Below are 25,909 nucleotides of genomic sequence, written 5' to 3' on the forward strand. Positions count from 1 at the left end.
CCTTCAGCTCTCTTGTGCTCATTCTGCAGTTGAAATCCATTTCGTTGGATTTGCTGCTGCTTCGCCTGGAAAGGAGCCAGCTTAGGTGGTTCGAGCATCTGGTTAGGATGCCTCTCGGGCGTCTCCCTAGGGAGGTCCTTGAGGCACGTCCCACTGGGAGGAGACCCCGGGGCAGACCAAGGCGCAGTTGGAGGAAACTCATCGACTCACTGGCCTTGGAATGTCTTGGGATCCCCCAGGAATAAGTCACTAATGTTGCTCTGGAGAGGGAAGTCTGGAACACTCTGGTGAAGCTGTTGCCCCCGCGACCTGACTACGGATAAGCGTTTGAAGATGGATGGATGGATTTGAATGAGTTGGTCGTTGGTTGCCTGAGGACAAACTGAAAGTCCAGGTGGATACAGTTATTAATTTGTTCACTAGTAACACATGCAGCGTCCAAGTTGAGACCACATTCAGTAAATGTATGCATCTGTTATGTATCCGAATGTGGCTTAGTATCCATGATCATAGTGGCACTCGTCGCGGTGCCTATACGCGTACTCTGGACTACACAGCCTCGGCGCTCTCAGTCTGTCCTTGAGAGCCTGAACTGCCCAAAGAATCCTCCAGTCAGGCTGGTTCTGGTCAGCGCACATCCGGAGCAGCGGAGACACATCGCTGGCCAGTTGGCCTCTTTCACTATTGGCCTCTGATAAGAAGAGGTGAAATAATTCACTTGTTTGGAAATACCACAAAACTGCTTCAATGGCATTGATTGATTAATTCAATACCAATTCTTCATGCTTAAGTACGGCAGTAGTGGAAACAATATCAGCCATATTAGATGGCAGCATTAATAATCATCAGTGCATGCCTGGGAGTAGAGGTTCTTCTCTATATCTGGAGTGGAAACAAAGTGGCCTACCGGGTCCTGTCTGTCTCCCTGGCAGGCAGCAGGACGTGTCTACAGAGCAGGGTGAAACTTTGGGATGGTCGTACAGAACCGCATGGAGGAGGCTGTGGGCAGGGGTAGATGCCCTGACCCAGACAGGAGAAGATGTCCTCTTCAGTGCCTGAGGGAAGACCTAGAGCTAAGCCTGAATGGGAGACAAGTGTTTACAGTAATTATCAGTTGTCAACGATTATTATTTTTTTTGCAGTTGATTACTTGGATACCAGTAAGACGCCCTGAGGGCGAGAAGCGACCTCGCCCGTGCACTCATCCACCTGGGTGACGGCAGACTGCTGGGCGAGTGCTGGCGCTTTGGCATGGGTGGGTCAGATCAACATATGGAATGTGTACTGGCCATATATGGAGCGTGTCTTGAGTGTACAGGGTTGGTTGAGGTCAGATCAACATGTGGAATGTCAGAACAGGAAGGACGGGTGGGGAAGAATCAACATATGGAATGTCAGAACAGGTCAGCTCCATTTATGGAGATCTAAGGGTTTGAGGTCAGATGTAGAGTTGCTGGCCGGCTCCATATATGCAGTTCTAGGTGATGATCCAGTCTTCTCCATGTATGGTTATCCAGGGTTAGATGAGGTCAGTGTTGTGATCTTCATATATGGAGATGGCAATATGGTGGCGTGACGTGTCACGAGGTGTGACCATATATGGAGGCGTGATGTCACGAGGCGTTACCATATATGGAGGTGTGATGTCATGAGGCGTGGGGTGACTAACTGACGGACGGAGAGGGTGTTTTTCTGAGCCAGTCCGTGCCTGATGTCATTGACTGCATTATATGAATAACGTGGCATATTTATTTAGCATGCATATTCATTCATTTTCATCATCCTGGCTTGGTTAGGGACGCACAGAGGCGAGGGCCGAGGGGTGCCCAGCACCAGCACGCACCTGTGACTATATGGCTTAATACACACAAGGCTCACCTCGATAATTGCGACGCGATCTCATGTGGTTGTTCATGTTTGCGAGTGGGGTTTGTGAACTTGTGGTCAAGACTCTTGACCACAAGTTCACAAACCCCACTCGCAAACAGAAGACTGCTGCCCACTGTCAGTGCTGGCTATGTCCTCTATATGGGATGTTATCCCATAGAGGACATAGCCAGCACTGGAAGCTTTTATCCACACTTCCATCTGTTCTCGCCTTTTAAATCGTAATCTCCCATCAGCGGGTCCAAGCGACGCGATCTCATGAACTTGTGGTCAAGACTCTTGACCACAATGGTCAAGATGATGCCTCTCATAGGGATTGCATTGGCAGCTGCAGTACACCATTGAAACGGACCAGACGTGGGGCCGCTGTCTCATTTGGGGGGCGTGACATTTGTAGTCCCCTTGTGTCTCTATAAAAGACGGTTGCACTTCACAGCTTCTTCAGCTGCAAAATGAACTTGCGCAGTGTTGTGGTTTTCCTGTCCATCTGTCTCCTAGTGAGTATTCAACATCCAACATGGATTATATGTTGTGACAACATTATTTGGCTGCTTTCTGTTCCGTTTGGAAACGCATCATTACAGAAAGACTTTGGATTTCCTTGTTGCACGATGTTTGTTGTATGTTTATTTAACTGTCTCATTCTGTCGTGTTCTGTTATCCTTCATTTAAAGATTTGTCTTGTTGGTTTTGATTTAGTGCTATTTTGTGGGCACCTGGACAACTGGGCACCTGAACTATCTGGGCAGTAGTGACATCTTGCTCAGGCTAGATCTAATGTATTCTCAATGGTTGAAATTGGCCACTCTGTCTTGCTGTAACAGAGTTTTACGCTAAAAATGCTGTTGGAAAATGATTTAGCTTGAAAATCAGTTACTTCTGGTGTCTGATACCGCCGTCAACTGAGTACAACGTGCACCGAGTGGAGCAGGGATCTCTGCCAGGAGGCACACCCCTACCTCGCTCCATTGTTGTATCGTATATTATATGGTAAATGGTGCATTTATATAGCACCTTTATCCAAGGCGCTTTACATAGATTGTGCATTACGTTCACCCATTCACACACACTGATGGCGGCAGAAACCATGCAGGGCACCATCAGGAGCAATTGGGGGTTAAGTGTCTTGCTCAAGGACACTTCGACACTTACTCTGGGGGAGCCCGGGTTTGAACTGGCAACCTTGTGGTTGCTATCCAGCCACTCTACCACTGATCCACCGCCGCCCCTGTATATTGTTGGTTGGAGCACCAAAACACCAATGATTTGGTGTTTTGGTGCGAGTGTATAAGTATGTAAACTTGTAAAGGCATGGGTTAATTGGGAAAAGGCTATGATAAAGGAAGAGGAAGTTGATCATTAACCCCTTGAACCCTATATCTCTGCTGTCTGGAAGAAACCACCTAACTCCAAAATGTTCACTTTTCAGGAAATGGGGGGGGGGGGGGGGGGGGAATCCAGCTCAAGTGAAGTTAGGAGGTTTTTGTCGAAGTGCTTTTTAATACTTTTCATTGGTTCTATATTCTTTTTAACAAACACACAGACGGGTGTTCAATAGCACTGATTTATATAAATAAATAAAGATTAGCTGGAGTTAACTGGTTTGGCAGATAATTTAGTTTGAGGATCCAATGGAGTGAGGAGGCTTTCGCCAAAGCAACTTTAATACTTTCCATTGGTTCAATATTCTTTTAACCAACACAGACGTAAAGGGTGTTCAATAGCATTGATTTATGAAAACGATAATGATAAAAAAAATAGAAATCGGACCAGTCTGAAGCGAGTGGTGCAACAGCACCCCCTATTGGTACTCTAAACATAGTAACACAGTCACATAGTCCCATAGGGACAAAGCTGTTCCTTGGAGTGGTTGCACCACTCAAAAAACTCAAAAATGGAGTTGGGTGGTTTCTTCCGGACAGCAACAATTTATACCTTGTTGACCAGGGTCACCTTTTTTCCCTCTACACCAAATATCTTTGCTGAAAATAGCCGGCCTACAAGCTCACAACGTGATGCATCGTGAGTCCACATGTTTGTCCAAATTGACTTAAAAATGAAGTAAAGAGAAGGTAGCCAAAGAGCGGTATGAAAGTAATTCACACTAGACACACACAGGGGCGACAACATAACCCCAGAGTCTTGGGTTTATACAACAAATCTAAGGACAAGTGAGGGGGCAGAGGAAAAGAGGAAGTTTGTCAACCAACGGTTAAGAAAAAGAGGAACAGACTGCGTAGTGCGTACTGTGCGTACAGTAGCCTACTTCCCTCAAAAATAATGAATGCTAGAAAAAAAAAGAAGGAAAAAAAACAGGACATAGGTTTAATAGTGGCATTTGTTTCAGCTAAACCGTGAGGGACGGTGGTTGGTATATTATTCTGAATATTCCACAACACTGCGCACATAATTCAGTCTGGCACTGTTCTTGCCATGGTGAATAAGAAGGGGGATAACACCCACACCAATATGGAATAGAAATGGAATAAGCTGTCTTATTTACAATTAACATAATTAAAAAAATACACATACCCATTCCAAGTGGCTATTATTGTTTGCGGGACCTGGGTAGGCAACCCGGCCTGGCGGAGATCTGTGCTCTAAGGATCACACTTTAGTAGTTTCTAGTTTTACGTCAATAAATAAAACTGTCTTCATTTACACTTTCAGCCTTCTGTGTCTTTCTTTTTTTTCCTTTTACTCCCGTCTCGCCTTGGTGTTTGAGTAGAGCACCTGTTCAGTAAGTAAATACAACTGTTATCTCTCCTGCAGTCACCAGCCTCTCACCTTGTACCAGTCAAAGTCATACGATCTGTTACCGCAGTGAAATTTGTTCTCCGCATTTGACCCATCTCTTGGAGCGGTGAGACGTAGCCAAGGAGCGGTAAACTGCAGCTGTGCCACGGCCGGGAATCATTTGATTGATTTGACCCCCCAATCCAACCCAAGCAGGGAGGCAAATTGGGTCCCATTTTTACAGTCTTTGGTATGACCCGGCCAGGGATCGAACTCCCGACCTCCCAGTTTCAAGGCAGACACTCTAACCCCAAGGCCACTGTCCGGTCAATGACTCCCATGGTGCTGGCATCACTAATGAACATTCTGCCATCCTCCAACACCCCAAACATGTCCTGGTGTAGAAACAACCTGTAACCGAGGCTGTTGGAGTTGAGGCCCTGGGTCAACCCCCTTCTTATTCACCATGGCAAGAACAGTGCCAGACTGAATTATGTGTGCAGTGGAATATTCAGAATAATATAATAACCACCGTCCCTCACGGTTTAGCTGAAACAAATCCCAGTATGTCCTGTTTTTTTTTTATAGCATTCATTATTTTTGAGGGAAGTAGGCTACTGGGTGTAGAACAACCTGTAACCCAGGCTGTTGGAGTTGAGGCCCTGGGTCAGCTGTATCAGCTGGTGTGCCGCATCAGCCTTTTGCTCGAAGGAGGCCCCATACAGCCCAGACAGAGGCCCGGAACTGGTCCACACCATCAGCCTGCTGTACGTGGTAACGGGGGGAAAGGGCAGCCCCAGGCTACTTGGTAACATCTGGATGAATGGGATGGAAAAATGAGATTAGTGGAGGGATTAGTGTCCTCGCAAAAATGTTGCCTTACATTGACTTACATACATATATATACCTGTCCATACCTGAACCATGTCAGGCCGCAACAGGTGAGCGTTCCTCCAGCTCTGGAAACGTGGTGTGGCTCTGAGGACAACCTCTATACTGCAGGTCCCCTGTCTGCAGGCACAGATGAAGAGGTCAGACACTAAATGTTGATTGGGGGAAGAGAGGAAGGACAGCCGCACTGGGCGCCGACACACAGAATTGTCTGTTAGGTTCCCCAGGAAACTGTGCTTTTCATCCAACGGGAGGGTTTGTCCTGCCGCTGCCCACCAAACAAACCTGACGGATGGGAGAGTTAAAGCCAGGAAAGGGATCAGGAACACTATTGTTTTTCTTTTTTGGGTCATTTTTATACTGATTGTGTTGCATATTATTGTGTGTATGGTGCAGTTATGTAGTTTGTTTGGCTGAGTCCTCAGACATTCCTTTTTGTTATGGGATGGAGATGGAAATGTTAACTAAGCAGAGATTTGATGGGCAGTGGTTCGCACATTATGCTGCATAAGTCATTGGCATGACAGCCTTATCAGTATGCATCTTTCCACAGCATGCCATAGCTGAAATTAATACATAAACACAATGCTGATAATACCAAGATTGTTTGGTTTTCTGCGCAGAACCACCTTCTCAAAATGCAAGGATACAGTATATGTAGGCCTACAGTATCTATATGTATGTATGGTAGGCCTACACTACAGTAGTATGTATCTTGTAACAGAAGGGAAACTGGCAGAAAAAGACTATTCTCGGGCCCTGTCTGTGATCCACTCAAATAGCACTGACGAAGGTTCTGAGGGCCGAAACGTTTGCTACTTTTTTTGCACCCCTCACTTTGAGCACAGAGCACTTTATGTGCATGTGAAAATAAAATGAATATTATTTTCTTAGTCTCTGTCTAAGGAGCCTTCCTTAATAGATCATGCAGAGAGCCAATCATTTTCTGCCAGTTTTCCTTTGTTTTTAAGAGCACCTGCAACCACACCTGCAATCAACCCTGTACAAAGGCCAACAGTTTACCCTGTTCTTTTGTATCTTGTAACAGAAAATTATCTTGCAAAACCTATAGATATAGTGCTTGGAGTTCTCTTTGCTTATTGACTCCTCCTAAAACTGATGGTTCTCCTAGTTTTTGCACAGATTATTGCAATGGGAATTCTGTCTTTGGGCCATACTCCTTCCCCTTACCCTGCATGTAGGACTGTGTTATGTTGGGTCGGCTGTTTTCATTAACAAAACTCAATCTACTAAAAGGATACTGGCAGGGCCCTTTTACTTCTTGTGCCATTCGGGATGTCAAATGTACTTTTCAGCACCTAATGAATATGGTGCTTGGTTATGTCCCAATTTGTAGCATACTTAAACTATGTGGCGGTGTATTGCTCTGATTTGTCTGAGCATATGAAGTTCTTGTGTATAGTATTCAACCGCTTAACAAAAGCGTCTCTGAAACTTACCCTGGCAAAGTTTGAATTTGCAAAGGCGACTGGCCATGCAGGTGCCCCCTGTTGATGCTAAGGTAGCAACCATCCTTACATAACCAGTGCCCACTACCAGATGTGAGCTCAAGCAATCGGGGAACACAGCACTGCATCAAAAAGGAAAAACCTGAAGCACACAGATCATCTTAAAACTTTTAATAGCTGCAAAAAAGGATTAATGACATTTCGACAGCACAGTGTCTTCTACAGAGTAACTCAGAATGGGTTGTTCTCTTCCTTATTAGTTATTGATAAAAGCATGTTGGCTGAAGGGGTAGGAGTCTAGGAGAGAGACCAATTCAGCAGTTGTACTTACCTGATGTGGTCCTTAAAGAGTTTCTTGTAGATCGATGTACCTATACGCAGGCATTGCACCTGTCCAGGCCAAGGAACAGGTGCAATGACTTCTCTGCTCTGGACAGCCTCCAGACCCACTTGAGCCCACGACAAAACCACCACAACACACACCAACATCCGCACAGACCTCACCTCACAGGTGCTCACCCTGAGCCCCATCAAATTGAGCGATACCCTCTCACCAGTGAGACCCTCAGCCTTCCACTTGCTTTGGTTGTACAGAACTCTGCTAACTGACGTGTGCTTCTCCACCCAAACAGAGTTGCAGCTATAGCACCTCAACAGGAAAACACCAAGGATACAAGATAACTCGGTTGCCATGGGCGCGCTTCCTGACCATGTGACCTTAACATCCTTATTGACCACACTGACTGAGATAGCACCATCACACAGTGAAGTCCTTAGTGTTATAGTAGTTTAAAAATAGGCTATTCCCATAAGGGTATGGTGCTTGGGGCAGCTATTCTCCAGAGCCTGCGGACCAGCCCAAGCATGCTGTGACAGGGCTTTGGCAAGAGTCTATACATGTGTCTTAAAATGCACATGTTTTGGGGTGGCAGTACCCTCACCTGCACACGCAGAGAACATGCAAACTTATTACAGAAAGTTTACCAAAACCTTTTTGTTGTGAAGCAAGATATCAAAATCACTGAACCTAGAGAACCAGTGTACTGCCAGTAGGTGTCACTCTAGTTATGAATGAGATGGACTCACAGTGATTCTCATACACATGAAAACACACACACACACGCATGCAATATTAAGAATGCGATCAAAGCTTCCTAAATCCTGAAGGTGTATTCCAAATGTCTTAGTCAGTCCAGTGACTCAGCTTGTATTTCTTCCCTTCCTATTTGTTTTTGCTCTTAAACCAAATGACTCACTCATAAGTTAACACAGAAAACACATGCAAGTATTTTAGGACAGGAAGTGGATGTACAGGAGTGCAAATTTATATTTGTTTTATATGTGTGGGTCAAGTGCTTTCATCAGCCAAGAGGAAATCATAGTCATTTGTGGAAGTGCTGGGTTTGGGAGGAATGTATCTGAGGGTAGTGAAGACTACCATACTGTATCTAGCCTACTGTACTAGCTGGCAAAACAATGATACTTTTGTTATGTATTTGATGTGTAATATATATTACCTTATGTTGTTCTTTCTTGGTTACTGTTTGTCGCTCTGGATAAAGATCTGCTATGCCTAAATTATAATTAATTGTCTCCTAAAATCAGACTCTAGCTGTAGCAACTAGTTTTATTTAATATATTAGTTAGGGTGTGTTCCTTTTTTATGTAGGCCTACAGTAACATGTAAATGTAGCTTGTTTTCAAATAAAAGACACTTTGAATGTTTTTTAAGCTTGCTCGTAACATTGTTGGCTTAATACTTTTGATGCACTGTTGTTCTGCTATATATATGCCTACAGTGGTGGAAAGTAACTAAGTACTTTTACTTAAGTACCATTTTGAGATATGTGTACTTTACTTGAGTATTTCCAATTTCCAGTACTTTTACTTCTACTCCACTACATCTCAGAGGCAAAATTTGTACTTTTACTTCACTACAATTATTATAAAACTTTAGTTACTAGTTACTTTGGCGATTTTAATTTAGATTAGAAAACATACATTAACCACTTCAACCCTATTTTGGCCATTTGAAAATAGCCGATCTACAAGCTCACAATGCATCGCAACGTGACACATTGTGAGCTTGTAGATCTGCTATTTTCAATAGCCTTTGTACACATTTTGAACTTGTGCAATGGGACATTCTGCAATATGAGTACTTTTAGTACTGTAGTGATGCCGATACTTTTGTACTTTTACTCAAGTACATTTTCAATTCCGTACTTTTACTTGTTGGAGTAGTTCTAAATTGCAGTATTGGTACTTTTACTTAAGTAAAACAATTGAGTACTTTTTCCACCACTGTACGCCTATCCTTTGGCCAGGTATAGTTATTATAGTAGTGACTCATCACAATCAAAATGGCGCACCCCCCGAATTTGCATACCAAAGGTGCGAGGTTTGCATGCCCTATTACATTAACATACAGTACTTATGAATTATTTGTAGCCTAGTATCTAATGTAGGGTCTGATCAAAGTTCTACAATACATTCATTATAGAGCTCATAGTTAGGCTAGATTTGACAGCTATGAATATAATATATTCTGCACCGATTATTTACAATTATGAGGTTGAACAGGGTTTAATGTAGTCTACACAGTAAAAGGACTGTGCAGTCATTTATTATTTTACTGTCAGACCATGGGCCACTTTGTACGACACTGACACAAAAGGTTGTATCGACTACATCTTATAAATAGAATTATGGTAGCCTATTCAGTGGTGATGTTGAAACATATTGTTAGAATAGCAATTCATACATTATTTGTATTGTAGTCATTTTAAATTAATTGTAATTCAATTAAACTAGCTCCTTTGGGTGGTATAGCCCAGTGTTTCCCAACCTTTTTTGTCCCAGGGCACACTTTTCATAGCCTACTATAGCCTATAACCCCCATTTAGAAAAGGACTCAAAGAACACAAGTTCCCAACTTCATTTATCTTTTTTAGGAATATTTAAGAAATAATGTGCACATTTTTCACCGATTTTGCCCCCCCCCATTTTTTTTGAGAAGTCATGATGAAATATTAAAGAAGAGTACCTCAAGTTGCCATGTATTGCTATACTGCAATATATTTTGATGAGAAATATTTTTTTATGGAATATTTTATATTGGGTAAAATATACCCGTGTTTATGGTGTAGCCTCGGAAACCCAGACGTTTTTATTTCCAGGGATGGTGTAACAAAACATATGCTTAGTGTTCTAGGGTTAAAGATTAACGATTTATTTTCCCTTGTAAATCAGACATACATTTTATTTTGTCTGCGAGTCAGACAGATATTCCAGTCCAGACTGTGCTGATGCTCTGAGTCTCCTCTCCTCCTGTGCTGCTGTTCTTATACGGCACAGAAATAGGCACAGGCCTGGCCTGTGCGCCTCGGTGACTCACCGGGGACTCATCGCCGTTGCGGTCGGTCGCGTGTGCTTCGCAGGCGGCAACGCCGTTTACTGTTGGAATGAATAAATTACCGCAAAGTTGAAACGGCCGCACACAAGCTTTAATACTTTACAGATTATAATGGAGCGTACTGTAGCCTATTGGAGGAAACTTTAGATGCGTGCGTTGCGCCTGCTTGCTGTCGTTTGTTTGTTTAGTAGGCTACCGGATGTTATTTGCACATTAATTGGCATTTGGCAACCTATCGAGTATCGACAAAGAACTTGAAAGAAGACAAGCACTGCGACACATTGACTTAAAATTGCAAAATTGAGGTAAGGAAGCGTGCACAATCCTACTATTGTTTGTGGAAATGGCAACTTTATAATAGCCTATACCACTTACGAGGTACGAACAATGTTTAAAACATGGTTCTGTCAAATTCCCAGCTAAGGTCCCCATGTGGTGAAAGTCCCCTGGATTCCTCTCAGATTAGTGGTTACTGGTGGTTTGAACTTGAAGCTGTGAGTCATAGTCATCATAGGCTACACAAGTTTTGCCTTGTTTTACTCACATCTAAGAGTTACTGTGTGTAGGTAAATGAGAAATATGGGGCTAAATTGTCACGCCCATTAACACATGCACTATTGTAGCTTACCGGTATATGCTATTAGGCTACACAGAAAACAAGATTAGAAGATGGTACTGAATGTGGAAATTATAGGCTGCCTGCATGGAACATGATATGCAAAATGTGCAGAATGTTAAGCATAAAGCTGTAGTACCAAAACTGTAGTTCAAATGCCATAAGCAATGGCAGTAGAGCAGAATAGCATGCAGCCAGGGCCCCTGCTGGGTGCCACAGGCACAGGGGTCACATCAGGGGCCCCCTACAATCCTCACCAAACTTGCCACAAACACAGTTCAGGGGTCTGCCATGAGTCATGACATTCACACCAAGGCGCACATGTGGCCCCCGGGGTCCCCAATCCGCACCAAACTTGGTACAAAGAACAAGTACAAACACTGTTCAGGGGTCACAAACTAGACATGGCCCCCTGGGCAGTGTTTAACATTTAAAATGCCCAGAACTGGGTGACCATTGCTCTGATCAGCGCAACAGGACTGGATTCAGTCCAATCTAGTTTTGAGGAAAAAAGTGTTAATGTTTAATATAAACATGCACTTCCATAGCTAATGATTGTCAAAATAGAAAAATCCATTGTTTGTCCAGAGAAGAGGCACAAATGACATGACAAAATCATAATATTGTCAGCAATGATGACAGTTTAGCTTGAAGGCTTCAAGCCTTAGCTTGAAGCCTTTTTCCTAACATTTTAATTTCCTCCAATTGACATTCCTTTTATTTATTTAATGATTTTTATTTCAAGTTTAGATCTATGACTCAACACTTGAGTCATAGATCAAAATGTAGAGAGTGCAACATTTGGCTCTCTGTAGTGTATACAGTGCCAGATCCTCAGTATTAATTGAACACTCTGAATGTAACAAATGTAATGTAGGCAAATCTCTGGAAGAAAGACAGTGAAGCAAGGGTGAGGAACTGGTCTTTTTGGGCTGTTGTCTTCCTGGCATGGTCACTTCACAGAACTTGGTCCAAAGTTTCGAAATGGTACCAGCAAGGGCTGAAAGCCTGACATCGGAACACCAGCTTCCACTTTCCCTATTATTGCCTTATAGTTATACTGAAGGAAGGGACAACTGTATCTTTCCAATGGGCAGTGTTAGAGCATACACTGTAAGATCCATAGTGTAGTGGGGGTTAACGAGTCCTATACAATGCACCTGTGTGATATTAGGAGGTTAACATAACCCGTAGAATGCAACTCTGGGAGTTCTGAGTTAATTGTATTAATGAGCCTTAGCCAATGGGATGCTCCTGGCTAGTTGATTAGTAACTCATATTGTCTGGGGGGTTTTCTGGCAGTGTGAAGTGAAGCAGCTTTGGAGCAACATAGTTTTTGACCACATACACACGCACGCGCGCACACACACACACACACACACACACAAACTATAATAAAAAAAAATCGCGCTACCCACACGCTTAGCTGTGTTGTATATCCCGAATTGCACAATCCTTTAGTTTATAGCTTGTTGTAAAGGTGACTAATCAACAATAACAATTAATGATATATAATATTTCAAATTGGTATTATAGAAGGGGAGAAATTATCGACAGTAGTTAGGTTTCCAAATGTTTTTGACGAGTTTTGACAGAATTGTATCTGTTGCACCCTCATCATTCGGACGGTACTAATCATGTTAGCATCGATTCTATGGCATGGATGAAGGGATAGCATCAATTTCAAATCAACATGTTTTATTAGTACTAATTCAGCTGCATTCTACACTTACTGTTAAATGGATACCACAACATAATTATTTGACTCTTTTCATGTTATGTTGGATTTCTGCATACAAATAAATGAATACATATCTGGCTCAGCAAAACCATTGGCTTAATCTTTCCGGAGAATTTGAGTGGAACCTTTCAAACTCTTTCATTATCATTATGTTTTAATGCTGTATTTTAATTTTTAAAATGTTTTCATAATTAGCTGAACCACTTGGGGTTACTATAATGCTGTAAACAGCACCCTTTCTAACCCCATTCCACTAATGTACCTGAACAATAAAAATGTTAAATGTTTCCTAATCCATGTTTTGGGCATACTTTGTGTCTGGAATATAGATGGATGCTCGGTGAATACAGGACTGTGCAGAGCCAAGGACCACCCACCATCTGGTCACTCTGGTTGCAGCCAGACTCTCAGATTGGATGGAAGCCACATGGTGGCAGTGTCCACAAATACTGTAAGACGAACATAATCGAAGGACGGCAGTCCATCCCATCCCAATGTCTGCAAGGTAAATAAGGACCAGTTTTAAGAACTTTCTCCCAATGCTATGTGGCAGGAGGTACAATTTCTGTCATTGTCCTTGTGGCTGATAATAGGAATGTTTAGTTAATGTGAGTGCAAAAGTATCATCACCATCGTTAATTTGATAAAGATAAAGTTAATGGAAAAAGGCAGCCAAATTGACACAGGTTAAATGGGCAAACTATTACGGTTCTATCCCTTGTGCATGAATCACCATGACTCTTCTGAGTAATATCACTCACCAAAGGGACAACTGTTCTGTGGGTATAATGAATGTGACAGTGACTTTCAGTAACAGTATCCGTCCTCTGATGGATTACATGACTAATTTGAAACAGTGGGCATATTAATCCACTCTGGCCTCTACTTAGTCATTTTTAGTCACATTTAGCTTCCATTAGCATTACGCATACAGTACTTTAGTAGGTAAAAGGTCGACACACTGAATATGTGCCAAAACAACACTGACTAATCATTGTTGCTTCCTTGACCTTTACTGAGGAACAGATGCAGAGGTGTGTGTCATCATCTTCTACTGGCATGGAAAGCATCCATGCTATATTAGCCACTTAAACCATTCGTTGGTCGGCAGTCCCTCAGGGGTCTGTACTAGGTTCTCTTCTTTCTTCCATCTACACCAAATCTCATAAACCAAAAATACACTATGTACAGTACAAGCTCACAATGTGTTGCATTGCGACTCATTGGGTAATAATAATAATAATAATAATAATACATTTTATTTGTAACACATTTTTTCTTTTCTTTTTTAAAGATTTGTTTTTTGATTCTCTGCCTTTATTGATAGTATCAAGTGAAGACTGACAGGAAAGAGCGAGAGAGAGAAGGGGAGAGATTATGCAGCAAAGGTTGTCATGAACGGGACTCGAACACGAAACGCACTGTCCGGCCAAAGCCTATGGCCCTCATTTATCAACCGTGCGTACGCCAAAATATGGGTGTACGCCGAAATTACCGCAATTTTCGGCATTTACCATTTGCGCCAACGTTTGATTTTGAACTTGAGCCAAGACAAAAACCACGTCTGGTCGGGAGCTGTCGTACGCTTTGTCCTCACCTGTTTTTCTGTCGTAGAACAGCGGAGCAGCATTGTTTGACCAGCTGAGAGGCTGTCACAGGCATCTAAACATATGTATTCACTCCTAAAATGTTTATATAAAACTGTATAGGTATATATGGGCTAAATACATATAAGATGTGTCTTTGTGTCATATGAAATTAGTAGGAGATTTCCAACTTTACAAGTAATTAAAATCGCGCAATTAAAAACAATGTTTTGCCAATGTTGCAAGCCATTTAAACAGTGTTTTGCATGAGCGCATACATGCGAGGATTTGGGCTGTCTGTGCTGAAATATTTCCATGACGGGACGTTGGAGAGTAGGCTTAGGCTACTATAGGCTAGTGCAGCTGCGGAGAGTCCCAACGTGGGTAGCCTATACTGTAGCCTAATCTACAGCAGGCCAATGTCTTTCTGGAGTTACTGTATGTGCAATCTCCTCCTCGTTTAATAAACCTGACGCGTCGCTCGAATGCCAAATGTACCGTGCCAGCGCAAGTGGGAACAGGCAACAGCATCGGAGATAGGTAGGCTATACCCAGCCAGCCCACCACCACCAGTGCCCAGCCACTGCAGCGACTGCGAGGCAATCTAAATACTGTCGAACGTGCGGTGCATGGTCAGTTGGTCACGGTCACGGACGGACCACAGTGATAGAGAGAGACAGACAGACAGGACAGGAGGAGCACCTATGCAAAACAGCAGCGTGTGTGTGCCTATTTGTTATTTAATTCATGGTTCACAGGTTCAGGTTTTCGTTCACTAATATATCTTGTTGTATATTAAATTAAAAAGACTTTAATAATTTAATATACAACTAACAACACACAGTGACAGTTGCTTCTTGCTTGCAAATTGCGATATGTGCGTGCGTGCGTGCGGGGGGTGGGTGAGGCAGGCAGCAAGGGAAGCGAAGCGAGAGGAGAAACAGACAGGGTAGGCCTTTATACAGCTTTATTTAATTCATGCAGGTTTATTTATTTAAGATACAAGTTGCAAGTTGCCTTAGTTGCGTGTGCGTGCGTCTGTGTATGAGAGAGGGGGCAGCGAGGGAACCTTTTTTTTCTTCCTGTAACCATGGTTTCCAGGTCGTATGGCAGTTGTTCATGTCGCAAAAACGAGGGCGAGGCTTGATTTCATAGGGCGTGCCAGATAGATTTCAGCCGTCACATTTATTAACGTCGGAACGAAATTAAGGAAGAAACAGCTGTCTGCGATCACTTTGTAAATGCCGACCCGACGTGGGTGTACTACGAATCCTACACTCGAATTTGGGGCAGATTTTACACTCGATTGATAAATGAGGGCCTATATGTGGCATGATGCGCCTGGACCACTTGGCCAGCGGGCACCCCAACACACTTTACATTTGAAGCAAATCTCAAAATGCTACATCAAAAGGAAAAAAAACGAAATATGGGCATAGATCTGCTATGTTGCAATGTTTTCTGGTCCAGAATATTTGTTTAAGTGGTTAAATCCTACAGTATATACTTAGTAGCCCGAGTGTTACCCCAGGGCTCTATACTTGGTACACTACTTTTTCCCCTCTACATCAAATCTCTTTGCCTAAAATAGCTGATATACAAACGTACGTGTTGCAACACAATCTGCTGAATGTTAGCCTTAGAATAGGGACATAGGATTCATGTAGGCTTTTGATCTGAAGGTCGGAATCCCTGGACCAGGTTGGAAAAGCGATTGAGAAAATCTCAGCCTTCTTGAACAATATTGTCAAGATGCCCTTGAGCAAGCAACCTATCCCCAATTGCTCCTCTGCATAGGGTGTGTTTGTTGCTCAGTCAACGTTCCCTGATGTGCAGGTGTTCTCCTACCTGAAATGGCAGGGGAAATTCCACTGATGCAGCAGATGGTCTCATATTAATGCAAACAAATCATCATTGGTCCAGCGCAACACAAGTTGTTGTGTACACTATGCATATGGATGGATGGATAGATAGATGGATAGATGGATGGATGGATAAATGGATGGATGGATGGATGGATAGATAGATAGATAGATAGATAGATAGATAGATAGATAGAGCACAACATTTGTAGATTATTTCTCTATTGTAACAATGCTTCTTGGCAGTAACTTTTATATGATGCCCAAGTGTATGATGCCCAAGTGTGTGTGTGTGTGTGTGTGTGTGTGTGCGTGCGTGCGTGCGTGCGTGCATGCGTGCGTGCGTGCGTGCGTGCGTGCGTGCGTGCGTGCGTGCGTGCGTGCGTGCGTGCGTGCGTGCGTGCGTGCGTGCGTGCGTGCCAGAATCAGTCTCAGCGGAGGTTTGGACTGTATGAGTTTCCTCTCTAAACATACCACAAGTTGTGTTCATCTGAAGTGGCTCTCGCAGTCATCACATTATCTGCCTTCTGCCCGGACTGTACGGTGCTTTCCAGCCTCTAATGCATTATAAGTCACCAGTCGTGATCTAATGACAAACCCTACACCTCTGTGGTGTGCCTGCTGTGTGTTTCTCTGCGTATGCATGGATGTGGACTACAGAGACTTCACATGACAGATGTTGTTTAGCCCATTCTGGACGGGAACGCCTTTTGGTGTTTTAAATGGGTTTTTTTTTGTGGCTTTCGCCTTTATTTTATATTTATTTATGGAGGGACAGACAGTAGGCTGACAGGTGTTTATTATGTTATACTTGAGCTATTGAAAAATAGCAGATCTACAAGCTCATAGCGCGGCACCGAGTGCCGCGCTACGAGCTTGTAGGTCTGCTATTTTTGAAAAATTGTTAAAATGTGGCACAAATCTTTGAATATATATTCTTTCAGAGCGAACGTTTTTATTTTAACTCAAATCTTTGCATCTGCGAGGTCCCCATGGAACAACATATTTTCAGATGGGGGTCGGTGGCCAATTACATATATTTTGGGGGGTCCTTGACATGAAAATGTTTGAGAACGACATGCGTTTTTCAGAAAACTGTCACGATTTAGAAGGCATTTGTAGAATGGTCCTCAGGTCTAAATGGTTTAGAGGATGACCACCCCGCTCCTGGCTGTGACCTGCTGTTGTGCCGGCACAGAGTGACGCAGGTGTTGCACAACATTTTCCTTGGTTATGACTGTGTGACATCACAAGGTCCTCTTAGCGTTTGCCGTTTCCCAGATCCCCTGACGTGCAACGTGCGCTCCCTTTAACGATTGCACTGTTATGTGTAAACACACACACACACACACACACACACACACACACACACACACACACACACCTACAGTAGGGCTGCTCCAGATCCTGCTGTATCCAACGAGGCACCTGTTGCAGGTGACGTCACCTATGACTCAGGCAAATACATGCGTTTCTTTCTGTGCGTACATAATGTGTGGTGTGTGTGGTGTGCGTGTGTGCATGCATGTAGGGTCATACTGGCTGTGGGATGTTTGCATAATCAGCACCGCAGCGCACCTTGGTCACAAGGTAAACTTTCCACTGTGCTCAAAGAAAGACGTCCGCTTCACACTTGAGTAGTCGGTGAATGGCCTACATTTACAGATGAGACCGCTGGGCAGTAATGAGTAGCAGAGACAATTGTCAGGCTGTTATTCCATCTGCAGGCACAGTAGGATGCACATCTCTCACTGCTTCTCTGGAAGAGGGACAGTCAGACTAGCTGACTGTAAGGGACAGGGATCAGCAGGGGCTTCCTCACAACAATCATTATTACACCCATTCTTACAAGTAGAATCTGAGTGTCTACAAATTGATAAATTAACAATGGGGATTTTACCGCGTGGGAATGTGTTTTGCAATGTTTTTGAAGCTAAGTCAAAGGTATATGTATTCATGTAGGATAATGTGTTGCAATTATTTTGAAGTCCAGTCAGATGTATTTTATACAGCATACTGATCTGGTTTGTTTTTGTAACAGCTTCCATTCATTGTCTTTAAATATTGTATTTGAAACTGAAGGATGATCAAATAAACTAAACTAAACTAAACTGGATTATGAAAAACCTTTGATTCATACAGAATGTTTTCCCATGGATTTGTTTTATCCCATTTTAACAACAATTTTATGCTTTGCCTTCAATATGAAGACTTAATATCAATACCCCATCCTAATAACTGTTCATTACATGAAAATATCTAAACTGTTATCAACTCGGCATCTATAATATGGCATTAACTTTTCTTTATCTCATTCTCTCTCTCTCATTCTCATTCTCTCTCTCTCTTTCTTTCTTTCTTTCTTTCTTTCTCTCTCTCTCTCTCTCTCTCTCTCTCTCTCTCTCTCTCTCTCTCTCTCTCTCTCTCTCTCTCTCTCTCTCTCTCTCTCTCTCTCTCTCTCTCTCTCTCTCTCTTCATTCAGAAAGAAGAGCATCCTTGGTTTCCAGTTGGGACCGGTCTCACATCATGTAGGTGTTAGCTACTACTCTGAAGGTAGGTGCTTTTGCCCTACAGACATTGGCATTCACCTGAACATAGACCATCTTTCTCCTATGCATTTCAATTAATCCCATAATGAGGCTGAACTGTGACTGACCCCAGCCCTGCCCAGGACCAGTTAATGGTGGACCTGTTGCTAACTGGAGCGACGTGACACAGAGATCCATCTGTTCTGCTCACTAATGGTCACCAGGCAGGGCTGAGGCATCTAAATATAGACACGATGAATTAAACTCAGATGACTCAGATGCTCAATGAGTTAGGGATGAGTGACTTGCCCCTCTTTAGTGCCTCGCTCGCGGCGGCCGCCACACTCCCCTTGGCAAACATGCACACACAAAGCACGCTGACTCTGGAGTCACTTCTTCCACTCCGGTGTCCCCTCAAACCTTCAACTGTAAAAAGGAAGGAGGTTGCGTGTGGGGTGAAAGGAAGAGGGAGGGAGGAGAGAGGGGCTAAATCAGTTGGTGGAGGAGAGGAAGCTCTGTCATATCCAGGAGGAAGTGTGAGTCAGTGCTCGTACATTCCTAGGGGCTGATTCAGCGCTGAACAGGAAGTGGGAAACGTTCGCTGCCGAGCTTTAACACCAGGAGGGAAAGAACCCTGTCTGGGGTGGTGTAACTGTCAAAAGTGTCCCCCGGTGAAGCGGCTGCGCGAACACGTGCTCTTTGCCAAGACTCCCGCATGAGCACACATGCACGTTGCACGTGCACGCATTCTGCTCACCAGTAGAGAAACCTCACAAAACCTCAAAAAGAAGCCAGGAGAAAAGAAATGCAGAAGAAACAATGTGACAGTACACAGTATAAAATTATTAGTGTTAAAATGTAGGCATTTAGCAGACGCTCTTAATCCTGAGTGACTTGCAGTAACCAAGAACAACACAAATAGTCATCAAGTGTCATAAGTAAGCTAAAAACCTAACATCCGTCTAACAGTATACACTATAGAATTCTATGTCTACATAATATGCTATCTAAATTGCATAATTTTAGCCTTTGTGGTGATATGCCTGCAAGGTCGTCGAGGCTAGGGCAAGTACTGCAAGCTAAGGTGGAGTCTGGAAGAGGTGCAAAGAGGTTTTCAGACTACGGCGGAAGATTGGGAGTGAGTCTGCAGTTATGACTGTAATGGCCTGGGAAGTTCATTCCATAGTTTTGCAGCCAGAAGGGAGCGGGTCTGGGACGTGTGGAGCGCTGTCCCGGCTGTTTTAGTGAATTTGTTCATTTGAAACTCGGAGAGTGTGCAATATAAACGGAACCATCTCCATGTGTAAAATCTCCATTTGCAAAATTGAAAAAATGGAACACTCAGGACTTTACAGTGTGGGGTTGAGCAACAGAGCCACCAGAGAGTGAGGATAGTAAATGGGAGAGCTCTTGGTCTTCCGCACAGATCTCTTCCTCTTTTCTCCAGTCCCCACAAAATCTCTCCTTCCTTCTCCTTCTCCCGTCAGTTCTCAGATTTCATGGTTCCAGCCATGGGAACGTAACACTTTCCTCTCCAGTGACACCCTTCACTTTCTTCCTACATGAAATTGCAATTTACAGCCCTATTCCCCACGTCCAATTAATGTCTGGTTTAGCCCATTTAGGCCTGATGTCGAAATAAAAAAAACGTTCACTCTGAAAGAATATATACCTATTCAAAGATTTGTGCCGCATTTTTACGATTTTTCAAAAATAGCAGACCTACAAGTTCATAGCGCGCCACTCGGTGGCGCGCTATGAACTTGTAGATCTGCTATTTTTCAATAGCTAAAGTATAACAGAATGCTTAGAATCAGATAAATCCATCTCTTGATTGATGCAATATTAGTCAGAAATGTAAACAGCACGAGGTTACAGTCAGACATTTAGGCTAAAAGGATAACGCAAAAAAAGTCTTGTTTCCATTGTGGTCCTCAATAATACATGTGCCTACATGGCAAGTGGTCTTGGCCACACAGTTGTGGGTGTAGAGCAGAGGACTTAATGCCCACCCCTGGTGCACTCCAGTGTTTAGGGAGTGGGTGGTAGATGTGCGATTACCCACCCTGACCACTTGGGGTCTGGCAGTTACTAAGTCTAAGTCTAGTACTACCCAGTCACTGTAGGGTTCTGTCCCAGGTCTGCCAGCTTGCTAGCCAGTCTGGTGGGGACTGACTTTTTTGTTGTCACGATGAGAACGGGTGGCTTGTGTAGAATGAATACGGCGGTGAATACTGGCACCAAGAGGTCAGTTTCTTGATGACCGCCCCATGTCTGGGACCCATGACTGCAGGCTGATGTCCTTTTGAACACCGTTCTCAGAAAACGAGTATGTTGTCTGCTACAGGGTTGGATACTCACTTCCATCATTGTCCATAGAGCTAATCGTGCCAGCTACCAGGCTGGCATTTGCAGCCTTGAACATTCTGTAGAAAGCATTCAGTCTGTTCGCCAGTATAGCATCAGCACTCCATCGACTGCTGCTTGCCCTTGTAATCTGTGATTGTTTTTAGTCCTTGTCACAGACCTTGTGTTTTGTTGGAACTGAGCTTCCACATTGTCCCTATAGTTCTCATTTCTGTCCTTTTACTTCACCGCAGAAACAAGCCCAGCTCTAGAAGCAGCAGTGCATGCATTTGCAATTGTTATTGTTGATAATGGAATAGAATAGTGACCGTGCATCTCTGAGGGCCTGAAGAAAAGACAGAGACAACAAGACAAAAAAGTCAATACGGGGAAAAAAAGAACAAAAGGAGGAAGACAAAAACTAAAAAACAAAAGACAAGGCTGCATTTTTCATATTACAAGATACATTCACTGAAATTCACTTGCATTATCGCTAGGCTGAGAGAAGAGATCCCACTTTTCCCACTTTTTATAGAACTTATCCTCTTGTAGTCTAAGTATGAATGTTAGTTTTTCCATAACATACAGTTCCTCAGTAATGTCCATCCATTGTTCTTTCGTTGGTGGGTCCTGTTGGTACCAGTGTCGTGTGATCGCTTTCTTACTTGTTGCTAAGAGGATCTTGATTAAATATTTATCATATATTAGAAACTCTTCAGGGATATTTCCCAGCAATAAAAAAGAACAAGTCAGAGGTATCTCAAAACACAGAATGGTCTCCAAGGTGGAGTGGATATCCTGCCAGTAATTCTGAATTTTAGGACAAGTCCAGAATATATGAGCGTGGCCCGCCGCTTGAATAGGTGTTTTGATGCTCCCTATATATTTGGTTTGGTCCCGGGCAAATGTCTAATTTCTCTTTTGGGTCACGGGCTAAAATGTATGGGAACCACTGCAGTAGTTGTAGTAGTCAGCTGCGGGGGTCCATGTGAATATTCAGGTAATATGCAGTTCTAAAAAGTGAGTTTGGTTTTGGCGGCCGGTAAATGAGTATTGCTGTGCATAATGAAAGGGGGGTTTGCATTTAAATCCAAGACATTCAAATGAAGAATGTGCTGGCAGAGGGAGGGGAGACAGGTCCAGGTCATTTCTGTGCAGGATGGCTAAGCCACCACCTTTACCACCAGTGCTGCGTGCTTTCTCTAGGTATAACCAGAGCCATCTAATAGAAGAGTTGCGATATTGAGGGGGCAGATTAGGGACACAATTAGGGACAAACCAATAGATGTCTATGTAGGAGAGCCGCCATTGGACTGGCCCCATGAAGTGAACGGAGTTTGCATAACTCTAAATATACTCTATGGCTCTGGCTATAACTAAGAGGGCAGGCTTTGTTGAGAGAAGAATACACCCCTGGCTGGTGCCAGGTCTCAACAAAGTACGTGAAAGTGCCTGAAAGTGGGCATAGATGAGAGAGGATTTTCCTTTGAAGGTTTGTAGATAAAAAAATTCAATCTTGACTGTTGATGGGGTAGTGAATTTAATGGGTCGGAGTATATGCTGGAATCCACTCGTTTTGTATGCCGCCTGCAGTGTAGCGGTCTCGCGGTATTCCCAGTGCTGCTATTTGGTCTTTGCTGTGATGACGTGTCACACATGTGACGGAGCGTTCGGTTGACCAGCTGGAGTGAATAGGGGTGACAAGACTGGGAGCAAACAAACTTACGACGGGAACTTCTGTGAATGTATCGGGGACTCTCGTTTTTGAACATCTATAATCAGTTTGTGTGCCGCAGCCTCTGCCTCTGCTCACGGCTTCACATTGTGGCGTTCAGAGTATTCAGCCAATACAGCTTCACATTGTGGCGTTCAGAGTAAGCAGCCCATACAGCTTCACGTTGTGGCGTTCAGAGTATGCAGCCCATACAGCTTCACGTTGTGGCGTTCAGAGTATGCAGCCCATACAGCTTCACGTTGTGGCGTTCAGAGTATGCAGCCCATACAGCTTCACGTTGTGGCGTTCAGAGCAGGGCTCCTGAGTGCAACTTACTTAATTTCTTAAGGTGCAAGTTAAAATTTAATGTGGTCGCACCAGTGCTACTTGGGGGGGGGAAAGCGGTGCTTCCCCGTTCCATTGATAAAAACATTTGACGTTCGCCTGGCGTTAATCCGGTGTCGACCGAGCCCGAGACCGTGCCACTACAAACGTCTACATAAATAAATGGCGCCCGATGTGGGGGCATGATAAGGTCATGTATTAATACCACGCTATACAAAGACAAATATGGTGCTACCTAATTTGGTGGTGCTATACCAACTGAAAAGCTTGGTGGCACCAGTGATACCTGTGAGAAAGTTAGTCTACTCTGGAGTCCTAGTTCAGACTATGTATGGGTTTTAGACCGTTCAGACTATAGGAAAAAGTCATCACTACGGTCGCTAATAGAGGTAGATCAACATGTTGTCCAGCCGCTTTCCAAGCAGCTGGCAAAAACATTTATCTTGTGAGGACCTGGAATGGTTCTCACTATGTCTATTTCTCATTCTTCTGTACTAGTATACTGTCGCACGCACGCACGCACGCACGCACGCACGCACGCACGCGCGCACGCACGCGCGCGCGCACGCACGCACGCGCGCACGCGCGCACACGCGCATGGACGCACACAGTGGCCATGGGTCTGTCCCCACACAGACTGTCTCATGGTCACTGAGTCTGTCCTCATGATAAAACACCAGCTTATCACCAGTTTCCATTCAGCGTCTTGGCCCTTACGTAACATCAAGCCAGGGAGGAAGTACTGTCTGCTGTGAATGGAGAATTTGTGTGTGTGTGTGTGTGTGTGTGTGTGTGTGTGTGTGTGTGTGTGTGTGTGTGTGTGTGTGTGTGTGTGTGTGTGTGTGTGTGTGTGTGTGTGTGTGTGTGTGTGTGTGTGTGTGTGTGTGTGTGTGAAAGAGAGAGAGAGAGGCGCGTGGAGTGGAACAGGTTTCCACATGAGATTAAACCCACCAAACATTCACGGCAGTGGAAAAAGTGTACTCAGCTGATTAGTGCACACACACACACACACACACACACACACACACACCCTCACTGTCTCTTTTACTTTCTAAATTTTACTGTCTTTCTCTAACCTCGCACCCCCACCGCACGCACGCACGCACGCACGCACACACACACACACACACAGTCACACACACACACACACACACACACACACACACACACACACACACACACACACACACACACACACACACACACACACACACACACACACACACACACACACACATGTACACGCAACAACTCGCTCCCCTCTCACACTTGCGCACACATTACTCTCACACTGTGTCTCTGTCTCACACAAAACCATGTTGTATTGTATGGCTGTTGCTAGGAAACAAACTAAATCCAAACCTCTTGAAACAGTGGGACTGACTCCTCATTTCTAAGCTGGTATAGAGAGAGAGAGAGAGAGAGAGAGGGAGGGGGGGAGAGAGAGAGAGAGAGAGGGAGAGAGAGGGAGAGAGGGGGGAGAGAGAGAGAGAGAGAGAGGAGAGAGAGAGGAGAGAGAGAGAGAGAGAGAGAGAGAGAGAGAGAGAGAGAGAGAGAGAGAGAGAGAGAGAGAGAGAGAGGAGGAGGGGCACGGTGGAGGGGGCTGTAACAGACAAAAAAGCTGTGGTGGACAAAGTATATACTCAAGTAAATAGTGTACAAAATTACAAAGTACATTTTCTTTTTAATATCATGACATTGAAAAAAATATTAAAATAGTGAACCGCGTTCCCCAGGTTTCGCTATTTGAAATGGGGCTTAAGTGATTCATTCATCATATATTTATATATATTTGCAAGTGTGGGTCCCAAGAGTGTAGTGGTTTCAAAAGTACAATATTTCTATTTGAAATGTAGCGGAGTCATTTCTGAGCTGGTATAGAGAGAGTGAGGAGAGAGGAGAGGAGGAGTGGAGGGAGCTGTAACAGACAAGAGAGGAGAGGAGGAGTGGAGGGAGCTGTAACAGACAAGAGAGAGAGAGGAGAGGAGGACTGGAGGGAGCTGTAACAGACAAGAGAGAGAGAGGAGGAGTGGAGGGAGCTGTAACAGACAAGAGAGAGAGGAGAGGAGAGGAGGAGTGGAGGGAGCTGTAACAGACAAGAGAGAGAGAGAGAGGAGAGGAGGAGTGGAGGGAGCTGTAACAGACAAGAGAGAGGAGAGGAGGAGTGGAGGGAGCTGTAACAGACAAGAGAGAGAGAGAGGAGAGGAGAGGAGGAGGAGGGAGCTGTAACAGACAAGAGAGAGAGAGAGAGGAGAGGAGGAGTGGAGGGAGCTGTAACAGACAAGAGAGAGAGAGAGGAGAGGAGGAGTGGAGGGAGCTGTAACAGACAAGAGAGAGAGAGAGGAGAGGAGAGGAGGAGGAGGGAGCTGTAACAGACAAGAGAGAGAGAGAGAGGAGAGGAGGAGGAGGGAGCTGTAACAGACAAGAGAGAGAGAGAGAGGAGAGGAGGAGTGGAGGGAGCTGTAACAGACAAGAGAGAGAGAGAGGAGAGGAGGAGTGGAGGAGGAGGGAGCTGTAACAGACAAGAGAGAGAGAGGAGAGGAGGAGTGGAGGGAGCTGTAACAGACAAGAGAGAGAGAGAGGAGAGGAGGAGTGGAGGGAGCTGTAACAGACAAGAGAGAGAGAGAGGAGAGGAGGAGTGGAGGGAGCTGTAACAGACAAGAAAGCAAACCCTCCCACGCAGAAAAAAAAGCTTTCAACCTCGGCCGAAGGAATCAATCTTAGACATTACTAAGATTACTTTTGTTCTTGCCTAATGTAAATCGCTCTGGAT

The 25,909-nt window shown here is 44.1% G+C and overlaps 1 long non-coding RNA gene across 1 annotated transcript in view; it reads left to right on the plus strand.

Moving 5' to 3' along the window:
* Positions 1 to 13,116: 13,116 nt before the first annotated feature.
* Positions 13,117 to 25,909, plus strand: part of LOC306934829 — an 81,465-nt gene continuing 68,672 nt past the window's right edge. Inside the window, exons 1-2 of the long non-coding RNA XR_013791347.1 lie at positions 13,117 to 13,260; positions 18,686 to 18,756. This is a non-coding gene — a long non-coding RNA (uncharacterized lncRNA). The remainder of the gene's footprint in view (positions 13,261 to 18,685; positions 18,757 to 25,909) is intronic.

Source organism: Electrona antarctica (genome assembly GCF_951216825.1).
Source record: "Electrona antarctica genome assembly, chromosome: 13".
Lineage (NCBI taxonomy): Eukaryota > Metazoa > Chordata > Actinopteri > Myctophiformes > Myctophidae > Electrona > Electrona antarctica.